Source organism: Lagenorhynchus albirostris, chromosome 6, assembly GCF_949774975.1.
Source record: "Lagenorhynchus albirostris chromosome 6, mLagAlb1.1, whole genome shotgun sequence".
In the NCBI taxonomy this organism is placed as follows: Eukaryota; Metazoa; Chordata; class Mammalia; order Artiodactyla; family Delphinidae; genus Lagenorhynchus; species Lagenorhynchus albirostris.
In genome coordinates, this window is record NC_083100.1 from 2,588,824 (window position 1) to 2,599,219 (window position 10,396).

The following is a 10,396-nucleotide window of genomic DNA, read 5'->3' on the forward strand; positions in this document are numbered from 1 at the left end:
CGCCCTCCTCGCCACTTGCTGTCAGCACGGGTCCCCACATACCTTTTTCAGCACATCTCCCATCCTCCTGGAGCATAAATTTTCAATAATAAACAGGACCAGAAGTTCCAATTGTCCCCCCTCAGACATGTTCTGAGTACACGTCTCTGGCTGACTCACAGTCTGCACATCAAGGCTAAATCCAAGCCGAAAGCAAACTATTCGATGACGTGGCCTTGGGACAGAGATTCTTCCACATCCCATCATGTATCAACTAAAAACATTTGATACAGAAGCTCTGAGTTAACCCTTTGAGTTCTCCCAGGCAAGAAGGGCCAGGAACCCTGCCTTCCTTTTCCAGCTTCTCGAGGTGGCTCACTTTCTTTGGCTCATGGGTGCATCACCCCAGCCTCTGCTTTGTCATCTCAGCTCCACCTTGACCCTCCTGCCTCCCTCTTATAAGAGGAAAATCCAGGATAATCTCCCCATGGCAAGATCCGTAATTTAAGGCCATCTGCAAAGTTCTTTCTGCCCTACTAGGTAACATATTCACAGGTTTCAGGGATTAGAGCACGGACATTTTGGGAGAGCCATTATTCTGGCTATCACAACACAACAAAGAATTTTTAACATGAAAACTTAAGCATAAACAATAATTGGTAAGTTTCATGAAAATACGAAGCCCAGAAAAACTGCACTCTGTTGCCCAGATGGTAGCCCCCGGAAGTAACACAAGCCTTGCTATGCAGCCCTGTGAAACCTTCGGGATACGATCCGTTAAGACCGGGACGCCTGTGAAGACCATGGTCTACCACACACTTCAAACGTGTGAAAGGAATGCAATCAATGCCGGCTCACTGGTTTTCTTTATGAATTTGCCAGCCCTCTTTGGTGTTTCTTGGAGGGGCCCCCAAAGGCACACGCTGAGAAACATGGGTCTGCAGGCTAAAATCTAAACTCATCTCCTCGGCACGCTCTCTCACGCTCCGTCCCGCTTCAGCCCCTGCTCCTCTGCCCCAGCAGCCCAGCCATTCTGAACCCACAGAATCTCATGACTGCACACTCTCAAAAAGCCACTTCCCTCCTCCTGGGACACCAGTCCCATCCCAGTGCCCCAAACACACCTCGGCCCCACGCGCGACAGAGCCCTCATCCTAAGAGGCCAAGGGCGTTTCAGGGTCCTGCATGGACCACCTGAAGGTGTCAGGGTATGGCCAGCATCAAGGGACTGTGGTACGCTGTGGTACGCAGAGGCCCGAGAGGGGCAGGGGCACAAACAGCGAGGGGGAGGCGGGGAGGCCACAGGTGGAGATACAGGGAGTGAAACGTCTGCACACCCAGGAGAACCGCGCCCAGTGGAGACGGCCTCGCTCCTCGGCCACAGCAGATGGAGCTAGAAGTGGAGGACTTGGAACCCCTCCTGGACCCCCCGCAAGCCAGAACACCCCCCAGGGGCAGCAGTCAGAACTTGAGAAATAGGTTCACTGGACACTTGTGGGGTTTTACTTAAAAGCAATTGGCAGTTTGAACTACTCTGTTTTCCAATCATGCCGAAGGCCCAGGATTGTGTGGCTTTTCTTCTTGTTGACTGAATACAAGGGGTTTGGTTTTAACAGCTCTACCGAGGGATAAACCGACTTAACAGTAAACTACACACATTTGGAGTGCACAGATGGATTCAGCTGACACACGGGCCCCCCGTCGCCACACTCCAGGCGGTGAGCACAGCCACAAGCCCCTTGGTGACCCCCCCTGTCCTGCGCCGCTCCACCGCCCCACGCCAGGCAAGCCTGGGCGGCTTTCTGTCACTAGAGTTTGCATTTTCTAAAATTTTATATAAAGGGACTCATACAACATGCGGCCTTTTGTGTCTGGCTTCTCTCACTGAGCGTGCTTTCACGGTTCATGTTGTTGCAGTAACACTAGTCCGTTCCTTTCTATGCTGAGTAGTACTCCATTATATGGGTGTACCACGGTTTATCTCCTCTCCTTGATAGATACAGAGATCTTTCCAATTTGGGACTATTATGAATAAATACGAATATTTGTATATAAGCCTTTGTATGGACAAATGTTTTCATTTCTTTGGGGTAAATCCCTAGGAGTGGAATAGCTGGGTCCTACGGTAGGTGTATGTTTCACTTTTTAAGAAACTACCACACTGTTCTCCAAAGGGCCAGTGCCATTTTACATTTCCACCAACAGTGACAACTCCTGACTTTCTGCCCATCTGTTAGGTATGTACTGGAGTCCCACTGCGGTTTTCACTTGCATTTCCATGATTACTACTGAAGTGGAACACTTTTCGTGTGTCTGTTGGCCGTTTGGATTTCCTCTTTTATGAAGTTCCTGTTCAGGTCTTTTCTATTTGGTTATCAGTCTTCTTTTCTTATTGATTTGTAGAAAATTATTTACTTAATTCTAGATGTAAGATCTTTGTCTCATCCCAAATATCTTCTCCCACTTAGTGATGTCTTTCATTCACTTTATAGTGTCTTTTGATGAACAGAACGTCTTCATTTTAATGCAGATTAATTTATCAATCTTTTCTTTGTGGCTTACGAATTTTGTGTCTTTTTAAGACTCTGAGATCATGAAGATTTCCCTATTTTATCTGCAGTTTTGTTTTTTTTTTTGCCTTTCTCGTGTCTATCAATAAATGCACCTGGAATTGACTTTTTATTATGGTGAAATGTGGAGATCCATTTTCGTGTGTGTGTGTGTGTGTGTGTGTGTGTGTGTGTGTGTGTGTGTGTGAGACTGTGGATCCCCATTGTCCCAACATTATTATTCAACAGACCATTTTTCCCGTTGTTCTGCAGTGTCTGTTTCACCATAAATCAAGCACAAACACATTGATCTATTTCTGGTTCTTTGTTCCGGCCATTTGTCTCCCCTTGTACATAACCCCATTCTCTCTCTTTAGCTTTATACTAAGTCTTGAAATCTGGTAGAGCAAGATCTCTCAGCATCTCCATTTTCTTCCAGAACCTGTTGACTAGCTTCATCCTTTTAGGTTGGCATATAATTATTAGAACTGTCTTTTCAAATTCAAAAAGAAACATGTAAGGATCTTTATCTGGATTGCATTAAACCTACAGGTCAATGTGCAGAAATTTGACATCTTTTATATAGCCTCCTTATTTGGTTCTTCTCTCATGTTTCCCAAAGTTTTCTTACATGTCTTTTGTTATACATATTCCTGTGTACTTGATTTTTATGCCATTGTAAATTGCACCTTTTTAAGTCTTAATTTCTAATTTTGTGGTTTTGGTGCACAGAATGCAACTGGTTTTATAGGTGATTATGTATTCAACAACTTTAAAAACTTCCTTATTAATCTAAAAATGTACCTGTGAGTAATTTTGGATTTTCTACACTTACATTGTCAAATAAGTTCTGTTTTCACCTTTCTAATTCTTATATCACTTATTTTGTTTGGTTGCTAATTGCCTTAGTGGACCCAACTCAAAAGTAAAGCTTTAAATTTTTCACCATTAGTTATAATGCTTGCTGTGGGGTTTTTTTATAAATAACCTGTGTCAGAACAAAGACATTCCCTTCCACTCCTAGTTGCCAGGGGTTTTTTATTAAACACTTTTTCTTCATCTGTTAACATGATCATATCATTTTTATCCCTTAATAAGCTGTAAATATAGTGAACTATGTAACTTATAAATATGGCTAGGTAAGGCTAAAACACACACATACACATACATACCTATGCCGAAGTGGGCACTAGCTCAAAACATGAGAAGTTTATCACCTGTTTAGCCAGGATGGTAGCTGGATTGGCAGGAAGCTCTTCACAGGCCACCACCTTGTAACTCCTCCATCCCCAAGGGGCCGGTCATCATCTGCACCGGGAAAGCAGAAGGGGAAAGAGATGGGGAGGAGGCCCACGTGCTCTCTTCCTAAAAGCCTTAGCCTGGAGGCAGCATTCCACTGATGAGGTCACCTGGTCACAGCTGGGTGCTTCGCAGTTAGAGAGCCAGCGGACACCAATATAAACCCAAGGTGGTCTTAATGCATTACAGTTTATATATTGCTAAATCCAGTTTTCTGAGTTTTCTTTAGCGTTTTGCATCCATGCACACGTGACACAGACCAGTATTCTTTTCTTCCTGCTGCCTTTGCTGGGTTTTGCCATCGAGGGTGTGCTAGCGTCATAACATGACTTTGGTTGTGCCGGTGGTAAACGCGTGGCCTCTCAGCCCTGACCCCACTTCCCACTGTCCTGCTTCTGGTCCAGACCACGTCTTCCTTGCAGCTGGCGCAACGTCAGGCTCTGTCGCTAGAGGGAGCTGGAGGGGCACTGGAGGAGCAAGTTTCTCCTCCTGGCTCTGGGCGCCTTCCTTCCTCCTGGCTCCCCGGGTGCTTGGCTGGAGCGCTGTGCACCCAGGAGCTCGTCTCCCAGTAAGCTTCAGGGCACCTGAGGTGGCTTCCTGGTGGGGAGCTCAGGGGCAGCCCTGTAAGCAGTTTCCAGAGGGTTCAAGGGCACTCCCTGGAGGGCTTCTCAGCAGCTCACCGGCAAGCCCAGCCACGACCCAGCAGGCTTCTAAGCCAAGTTGACAGCACCTCCCTCCCCCAGGGCAGCTTCCAGGTGAATCACGTAGGCACCCCAGTGCGGGGGAGGGGGGCGCTGGGGATAGGGGGGGTCCCGCCTTCCACTAGCTCAGAGCTCTTGCCCATCAGTCACACGGACCAACTCTGGCCCAGATCAACCCTGCGAACTTTTCTGCCATCTGTCTGTTGAGTTAAAACACCACCATCTCCAACAGGTGTCAATCCAGCCTTGGGGAGGGCTCCCTGCCTTCCACATTTGTTCCTTCCGTGGGTACTCTCCCTTGGGGTATTCCTTCGAATGCTCTTTTTTCTCCCTGGAAATAGTTAATAATTCTTATCTCAAACCTTCCTTGCTCATATTATTGTGTGGTTACCGTATGCTGGACTGGACCCTGACTGATTCAGAACTGGTACCGGGAGTGATCACAGGAGATGGACTTGCAAAGTGGGATCTGGGAATTGATCTGTTGTGATTTCGAGCTTAAGCAGTGTTGAGCTCATTGCCACTGGGAAACGGGAAGCTAGTAATCCGTGGCACGCCCGCATGCACCAGTATCAGAATTAATCGAGCCATCGCCTTTGGTTGCTTGTGACAAAGTGCTGACTGAAGCAAGTGACTTGGAGCACCTGTGGCTACTGAACCTTTTTCTTTTTTTTAATGGTATTAAAGATGGCTACAGGCGGTACGGTACGGGATGGAGCTTCGAGTGCACTGGAGTGCACACAGAGAGAAAATGACAAGTCATGGTGACTTAACTCTCAGGACAAGTAATAGTGAGAACCAGAATACTTCAGTAAAGAACCTTTTTCTTTTTTTGCAGTCATTCTGTTCATTGTATTGCTTGTGAACGGCTAGATTCAGTCTCACCAGTATCTCAAGGGAACGTCAGGCACTGACTGAGAAAAGGTGGGAACATGAAACTGGGGTGGGGACACTTGGTTAGAGCCAGGGAAACTGACCAGCCTAAAACCCCAAGTTGTTCTAAGCCTCCCTCACCAGTAGAGGTCGTCTGTCCGTGGCGTCTTCCTTTGCTTGAAAATCCGGTGACACCCTTGCCAAGGGGAGACGCCTTGAAAAGGGACAGCTATTCTCAAGACCCAGCACAACTACCCCCTGTTGCCACCAGTCACGTGACTAAGGTCAAAGCACAGCATGCTCCAGTGGGACAGGAACACACAATGCTCCGGGAAGACTAGCTAACCCACCTAGAAAATGAGCAAGCCTTTTCTAACGTATACCAGAAACATGGGAAACACATGTGCAGTGGATTCTAAGGGTGTTAGAGCACAGAGGGTGGGACATAACACTAGATCAGGCCAAATTTATGGATGATGGTAAAGGGACTAGAGTTCAGATTTAATGCACTCATTTGAGCAGCTGGAGCTGTTTCTAAACAACATATCTGACTGAGACTTATCCTCAGAAATGGCCTACATTTAGCTAGGGTGAGATGCCAGAGCTTCCCTGGCATGGAGGAGGGAATCCAAAGGCCTAGGGAGATAGGAATGTTGGACTGGATTCATCCCGTGTGACCTGCACACCTACCTCCCAACTACGGATTTCCGGAAGACCCGGAAGACGTTCCTTTCACTAGGGCACCGAGAAACCCCTTAGTAAGAGGGGCTCACGTGCTTGGAAGGCTTCGGGATTGTTCTCCTTGACGGCACGCATGGTGGTGGGGATGCTGCCGCTGAGGTGGGCTCCCCAATTTCAGTGGAGATGATGGGATTCCAGAGGAGCAGAGGCCAAACGGCAGGAATCGACCACCAAAGGCAAGGGGGGTGCATCCACCGAGAGAGACAGCAGACGTGTACCCGCAATCAGAACACCTTGGTCCCCAGGGGTCTCTAACAGTGGTTCACTGAACACAGTGCTCCTAAGAGTACTGACTGATCTATAAAACGGGGGGAAAAAAAACAAAAAACCTTTAGGCCCAAGAGCCAAAATCCTGACTTGAGTCCCAACTGTGGCTAGGAACTGCCTCTCACCTGGTTCTCAGACTCAAGTCAATTCACAGGCCAGACCCCCTGACTGCAGGGGAGGCTGGGTCTGAGACTCCTCCCCCAAGCCTTCCCAAATCCCAGCTCCACTGCTCAGCTGTGATGCTGGAACTGGAACGATGTTAAGCTGGTCAGGAGAGGGTGCTGGAGGGATGCTGGAAAGAGGGGGGTTTCTCTTCGTAGTTCCACAGTGCTTCCCTTCTTTCTAACCCCCTAGGCACCTGGCTGGTATACGCGACACCGGTGGAGCATACCTGCTGCAGTGTCAGCGGCACCCAGCAGGCAGCTTCCCGGGTGAGCTCCTCAGGTATCCCAACAGGCTTCCCTGAAACTTCAACTTCCCCACAGGCAGCCTCCCAGCTTTCCCCGGGAGTCCAGCCTGCTCCCGCCAGTGTCCCACCAGGTTCAACGGAACCCCGTGCAAGCAGCTTCCCAGCGAATCTCTCCGGCACGCCAACAGGTGGTTTCCTGCCCACCAGCCTCGGTCCAGCAGCCCAGGGTAACCCAGTGAACCTCTCAACCCTGGAGCAGGTGCAACCACTACAGAACCTTTAGGTTATTTGCTGATGGTAAGCTTGGAGAGACACGCGTCTGGAGGCCTGGAGAATTTCTGTACACTCATTTTTCAGAGCCAGAGTTACCAGCACACTTATGAATGTGTGTTTAAAAGGGGCACACTGCCCCCTAACTTTGCCACAGACTCCCCTGTTCCCTACTATTACGCCTAGTGTTTCTGCACTAATTATGGCTCCTACACGGCCCCTGTGGGTCTTATGGTCGATGACACATGCCTACCAGGTTCTTAACTTCAGGAGACGAGGCTCCTAGACAGGTGCTGGGAAAAAGCTTCCCCTCTGCAGTGCTGGGGAATGTGAGACACCCCCTGGATACAAGGGACCAAACTCATACGGCTCTGAGATGCACTGGGGCTGTCACACCAACCACCCGTCCTCAGGGTGATCTCTGTGTCCAAAATAATCCTGCTTTCCAGCCCATGGGATTCAGCCCACTGAGCTTCACTCATTCCCCGAAGGTCCTGGGCAGCAATACAAACTAAGCCAAAAGGGGACAGAGTTTTTCCCTGTCATCTTCTCTCCCCTTCCCCACCGCCCTCTTAATGCTGGCAGACCCCAATCCTGTTCTCAACTCACCCTACACAGTAAGCCGAAATCCCCAGATTCAAGATGGCTTCAGTTACAAGGCCTTTATTTCCACACCCAGCAGACTAATGGGAGGCAGGCAGTTCCCTTGGAAGTCTGACTTGGAAGCTGGACAAATCCATCGAGAGTCACATGAGGCCAACAAGGTCCCTGAAAAAGGGTAAACCATCCCTGAGAGCCACAGAAAGGACCCAGCTGAGGTCCTCCTAGCCAATGCTGGGTCACACCCACGCCCTCACTAGTCAGGAAGGAGACGAGGCCCATCAACAGGCCCAGGCTGCTCATGGGTCCCTCCAGGGACTGGAACGAGCACAGGTGACGAGTCCCTCCCAGCTGGCAGAGTGGTGAGATGGCTTCTGTCATGGGCCCTGCCAGCGAGAGAACTCTGGCAAGGGCCCCGGGGCAGGTGAGAGCACCCGAAAGCTCCCCACACACCTAGCACTCATCAGGAATATCCCGTTTGACCCTACGAAGCTCTACTTCCAGCCAAGGGCATCCTCACAGAGGCTCCCTCACCTCGTCTCTGGCACGCGTCCTGTTCCGCTGAACGGGGAGAGAGCACGTTCCCTGCACGCTTAAGGCATTTCCCCAGCATGAACTTCGTGATGCTTTACGAGGTGAGGCCCTTGACTGAAGGTTTTCTCACATCGGCTGCACTCATAGGCCTCTCTACCGCGAACTCTGCTGCTAAATGAAGAAGCCTCTTGGGTGGAAGGCCTTCCCCCATCTCTGCATCCATGAGGTCTTCCTCGAGGGTGAACCTGCGAGGGGTGAATGGGGTTGGACCTGCAGCTTAACGCTTTTTCACACTGGACATACTCAACAGACTTCCATGCAGCACAAGACTGACGTTTTGGCAGGAGGTTTTCCCACGTTTGCTGCACTCCTAACACTTTTCTGGGCGGTGAACTTCCAGTGTAATCAGAGCACACCTTTGGCAAAACGCTTTCACTCAAAGGGATTTTCTCTGGTATAAACTTTCTGAGGCCGACTGAGCTTAGAGATGTCGCTAAAGGTTCTCTGATGTTACTGCACTCATCAGGCTTTTTTTTGGGGGGGGAGGGCGGGGGCGGTGCTGCGCCCTTTGGCTTGCGGGGATCTTAGTTCCCCGACCAGGGATCGAACCCGTGCCCCCTGCAGTGGAAGCGCGGAGTCCTAACCACCGGACCGCCAGGGAAGTCCCAGGCCTTTCTGCTGTGAACCTGGTGCCAAACAAGAGCGTATCCTTCGCTGAATGCATCCTTCCCACGGCGGCTGCACTCATAAGGCTCTTCTCCAGCGTGGATTCTCCGCCGTTGAAAGAGGCGGGGGTTACCTGCACTCAGACCTGCCCCGGTATGGCAGCCGTAGGCTCCCTCCCACTTGCCGTACAGTCCGGGGTGAGCGGCCTCCCAGCCCGCGGCGCTCCTGCCGGCCTTCCCCGTCCTGGTGCTGGAGGAGGCCGGCGCTGGACCCGTCCTCCCCGCACACTAAGGGCTTCTCTGACACGTGGATCCACAGTGCCCCGCCACGAGGCTCTACCCTGCCCGCCTCTGCTGGGTTTCTCTCGGCTGGGCTGCTTTGGGGCCGGGAGCGCTGAGGCCGAAGCCTCTCCCCCACGCCTCCTCACTGCAGCTTCTGCCCGCGGCGGCTCCCCGGTGCTCAGCCAGGAGCAACTCGTCTTTCCAGCCTGGGCCACACATCTTAGGGAACGCGCCCAAGCAGACAGACCTGCGAGGGGCGTGCTGATCTGAGATGCGCTTACAAAAGCGCCCCGCTCGGCCGGTGCCTCCCGCTCTACGCCACACCGACCACCCGGGGCCGCAGGTGCCAAGTTCCCCCACGTCCAACCTCCACGCAGCAGGCGCCGGGCCACTCCTCCTGGGAGAAGCACAGGCCACATCCTCCGAGACCACGCGGCCCTGCCGCCAGGGGAGCCCCAGCCGAGAATCCTCCAGGACCACCCCACTCAGCTCTCGGGTCCTTCGGGCGAGGGCCTACCCCCGGGCCGACGGGAATCCCAGGAGGACGGCTCCGGAAGTCCGGCCCCCACCTCGTCCACACGTACAGGAACGCCCCACCCCCGGGTCCTCATTGGCCCTCCACGTCGTGACGTACATCACAACGGGCGCTGAGAAATGGCGTTCCCACGTGGGGCGGGGCTTCACCTCCTCTTAAAGGAGACGCGCCAAGATTTCCGCGTCAAGTACTCAAATGCCACTTCCTTTCGGGCGGTAGCTGCCCCCGCGGCTGTCCGAGTACTTCCATAAATTAGGTAAATTCTATTTTCTAGGAATGTGTCCATTTCCTCTAAATTTTCACATTTACTATCGTAAAGTTGTTTATAATATACCCTTATCTTTTTATATGACCTATAAAATTGCCCTTTTAAATTTTTAAGTGACTTGTATGTCCTTTTTGTCTTGATTAGTCTCTCTGGAGGTGTGTCCATTTTTTCCTTAGAAAGCAGCAGCTTTGGGCTTTGCTGCTGCCCTCTGTTGGTTGTAATGAATTCTGCTTTTTTAGCTTTCACCCACACACACTTCCCCACCCTCCATCCCCCCAATAGCGTTTATGGTAGTAGGTGCACGTTATTAGGACTGTGTAAATACTAGTCACAGCTGAGGCATCTAGTATTACCGTGGTAACTTTTTCTTTCTTGCCCAACCTTTTGTTTTCCTTGGAGTTATGTCCCTTGGTTTCCTAGGTAC

General features: G+C 50.9%; 1 long non-coding RNA gene across 1 annotated transcript; it reads right to left on the reverse strand.

Moving 5' to 3' along the window:
* Positions 1-7,735: 7,735 nt before the first annotated feature.
* LOC132521579 (uncharacterized) lies at positions 7,736-9,696 on the reverse strand. Its single transcript, XR_009540920.1, has 2 exons — positions 9,537-9,696; positions 7,736-8,467 (listed from the first exon to the last, which is right to left on the reverse strand). It is a non-coding gene; the product is annotated as an uncharacterized LOC132521579 (long non-coding RNA).
* Positions 9,697-10,396: the final 700 nt, after the last annotated feature.